Below are 3,963 nucleotides of genomic sequence, written 5' to 3'. Positions count from 1 at the left end.
CCTTATTGTAAAGTTCTTTTTTTTTTCATGCAGCCTGTGGGGTGAATGAAAACAGAGATTGATCGGTGGTTATGCCCACCATTAGAATACCGCCCTGCATCCACCCACTTCTAATGATGGGCATACATGCACCGTTCTTTTTTTATAACTGTGGTGGTGAAATCACCTCCTACAGCGCTGGAGTCACTGATTTACGTATCGTGAGAGCAAATGCTGTTGCTGTCAAAATAAATAAATCGGTGCTGCAGCTGAATGGCGTGCTTGAAAAGCAAACAATGGTGACAATAAAACATTAACTCATTAAAACAACAACAATCTGTGCCAAAAAAGAGAGTAAAAAATCTCTATGCCGAAGCATGGGGGCAATCCACCCCTAATGTTAGGGGCAAATCGCCCCTCCGCCCCTGCCCCCATGCTTCGGCATATATGCTCTTTTTTTTTTTTTAAACCGTTATAGGTTTAAATAAATAAATAAATAAAAAATATCATACAATCCCATATACCCAATTCTATACCCACAGCTGATCCAGAGGAAGGCGAAAACCCCCAGCAGAGCATGAGATCCAATCTGCTACAGCTGGGGAAAAAATTCCTTCCTGATCCCCCCCGAGAGGCAATCGGATTTTCCCCGGATCACCTTTACCTATAAATGTCAGTACCCAGTTATATTCTGTACACCTAGGTTATTAGTTTAATTACCCCATGGAATTCCCCCCCGTGTAAATGTCCCCAGTGTAATCCTACCAGTTTAAACCCCCCCTCCCCGTGTAAATTACCCCCCAGTGATTATGCTGGGGGCATTTTGTAATTCCCATTGTGTAAACCCCCCAGTGTAAATCCCCTGTAGTGAAATCCCCCCCCCCGTGTAAATACCCCTAGTGTAATCACCCCCCAGTGATTATGCTGGGGGCATTTTGTAATTCCCATTGTGTAAACCCCCCCCCCACCATGTAAATCCCTTGAAGTGAAATTCCCCCCCACCCACAGTGTAAATCTCCCCAGTGTAATCCTACCAGTTTAAACCCCCCCTCCCCGTGTAAATTACCCCCCAGTGATTATGCTGGGGGCATTTTGTAATTCCCATTGTGTAAACCCCCCCCCCCACCATGCAAATCCCTTGTAATGAATTACCCCCCCCCCCCCACCATGTAAATCTCCCCAGTGTAATCCTACCAGTTTAAACCCCCCCTCCCCGTGTAAATTACCCCCCAGTGATTATGCTGGGGGCATTTTGTAATTCCCATTGTGTAAACCCCCCAGTGTAAATCCCCTGTAGTGAAATACCCCCCCCCCCTGTGTAAATGCCCCTAGTGTAATCACCCCCAGTGATTATGCTGGGGGCATTTTGTAGTTCCCATTGTGTAAACCCCCCCCCCCCCACCATGTAAATCCCTTGTAGTGAAATTCTCCCCCCCCCCCCCCCGTGTAAATCTCCCAGTGTAATCCTACCAGTTTAAACCCCCCCTCCCCGTGTAAATTACCCCCCAGTGATTATGCTGGGGACATTTTGTAGTTCCCATTGTGTAAACCCCCCCCCCCCCCCACCACCATGTAAATCCCTTGTAGTGAAATTCCCCCCCCCCCCCGTGTAAATCTCCCCAGTGTAATCCTACCAGTTTAAACCCCCCCCTCCCCGTGTAAATTACCCCCCAGTGATTATGCTGGGGGCATTTTGTAGTTCCCATTTTGTAAACCCCCCCCCCCACCATGTAAATCCCCTGTAGTGAAATTCCCCCCCGTGTAAATCTACCCAGTGTAATCCTACCAGTTTAAACACCCCCTCCCCATGTAAATTACCCCCCAGTGATTATGCTGGGGGCATTTTGTAATTCCCATTGTGTAAATCCCCCCAGTGTAAATCCCCTGTAGTGAAATACCCCCCCCCCCTGTGTAAATGCCCCTAGTGTAATCACCCCCCAGTGATTATGCTGGGGGCATTTTGTAGTTCCCATTGTGTAAACCCCCCCCCCCCACCATGTAAGTCCCTTGTAGTGAAATACCCCCCCCCCCGTGTAAATGCCCCCAGTGTAATCACCCCCCAGTGATTATGCTGGGGGCATTTTGCAGTTCCCATTGTGTAAACCCCCCCCCCCCACCGTGTAAATCCCCTGTAGTGAAATCCCCCCCGTGTAAATCCCCTGTAGTGAAATCCCCCCCGTGTAAATCTGTTCAGTGTGAATAATCACAAACCCCCACCGTGTAAATCCCTTGTAGTGATATTGCCCCTACCCCCCACCTCCGTGTAAATGCCCCCAGTGTAATCACCCCCCAGTGATTATGCTGGGGGCATTTTGTAAGACTTAAAACACCCCCCCCCTCTCTTTTACATAAATAGAACTTTAGGCTTCCCATGCAATCCAAGACTTACAAAGGAAGAATGTGAACTTATCTCCACTCCTCGGAACGAAACTCCTTTTCCTCAATTTCCTCAGCTAGCCTTTCCTCTTCATCCCTCTCCTTGGCTAGCCTTTCCTCTTCATCCCTCTCCTTGGCTAGCCTTTCCTCTCCCTCCCTCTCCCTCCCTCTCATTGGCTAGCCTTTCCTCTCCCTCCCTCTCCTTGGCTAGCCTTTCCTCTCCCTCCCTCTTCTTGGCTAGCCTTTTCTCTTCCTTCCTCTCCTTGGCTAGCCTTTCCTCTTCCTCCCTCTCCTTGGCTAGCCTTTTCTCTTCCTCCCTCTCCTTGGCTAGGCTTTTCTCTTCCTTCCTCTCCTTGGCTAGCCTTTCCTCTTCCTCCCTCTTCTTGGCAAGCCTTTCCTCTCCCTCACTCTCCTTGGCTAGCCTTTTCTCTTCCTCCCTCTCCTTGGCTAGCCTTTCCTCTTCCTCCCTCTCCTTGGCTAGCCTTTTCTCTTCCTTCCTCTCCTTGGCTAGCCTTTTCTCTTCCTTCCTCTCCTTGGCTAGCCTTTTCTCTTCCTTCCTCTCCTTGGCTAGCCTTTCCTTCTCATTTCTCTTTTCCTCTTTCTTCTTTTTCTTCTCGTCTTCTTCCCTCGTCACCTTTGCCTCCATCTCCACCATCATTTCATGGCGTACCAGTGCCGCCCAGTAGAGGGGGTCCTCCTCATCGTCTGGCACCTTGTACTTCTTCCCTTTGATCATGTTCACAACGTTTCTAATCATCAACTTCTTCAGCAGCTTCTTCATCTCCTTCTCCATCGCCTTCACTTTCTTCTTGTTCTCCTCTTCCTCCATCTCCTTGGCTAGCCTTTCCTCTTCCTCCCTCTCCTTGGCTAGCCTTCTCTCTTCCTTCCTCTCCTTGGCTAGCCTTTTCTCTTCCTTCCTCTCCTTGGCTAGCCTTTCCTCTTCCTCCCTCTTCTTGGCTAGCCTTTCCTCTCCCTCCCTCTCTTTGACTAGCCTTTTCTCTTCCTTCCTCTCCTTGGCTAGCCTTTTCTCTTCCTCCCTCTCCTTGGCTAGCCTTTCCTTCTCATTTCTCTTTTCCTCTTTCTTCTTTTTCTTCTCGTCTTCTTCCCTCGTCACCTTTGCCTCCATCTCCACCATCATTTCATGGCGTACCAGTGCCGCCCAGTAGAGGGGGTCCTCCTCATCGTCTGGCACCTTGTACTTCTTCCCTTTGATCATGTTCACAACGTTTCTAATCATCAACTTCTTCAGCAGCTTCTTCATCTCCTTCTCCATCGCCTTCACTTTCTTCTTGTTCTCCTCTTCCTCCATCTCCTTGGCTAGCCTTTCCTCTTCCTCCCTCTCCTTGGCTAGCCTTCTCTCTTCCTTCCTCTCCTTGGCTAGCCTTTTCTCTTCCTTCCTCTCCTTGGCTAGCCTTTCCTCTTCCTCCCTCTTCTTGGCTAGCCTTTCCTCTCCCTCCCTCTCTTTGACTAGCCTTTTCTCTTCCTTCCTCTCCTTGGCTAGCCTTTTCTCTTCCTCCCTCTCCTTGGCTAGCCTTTCCTTCTCATTTCTCTTTTCCTCTTTCTTCTTTTTCTTCTCGTCTTCTTCCCTCGTCACCTTTGCCTCCATCT

Source organism: Rana temporaria, chromosome 13 (assembly GCF_905171775.1).
Source record: "Rana temporaria chromosome 13, aRanTem1.1, whole genome shotgun sequence".
NCBI lineage: Eukaryota > Metazoa > Chordata > Amphibia > Anura > Ranidae > Rana > Rana temporaria.
This window is presented reverse-complemented; position numbering follows the sequence as displayed.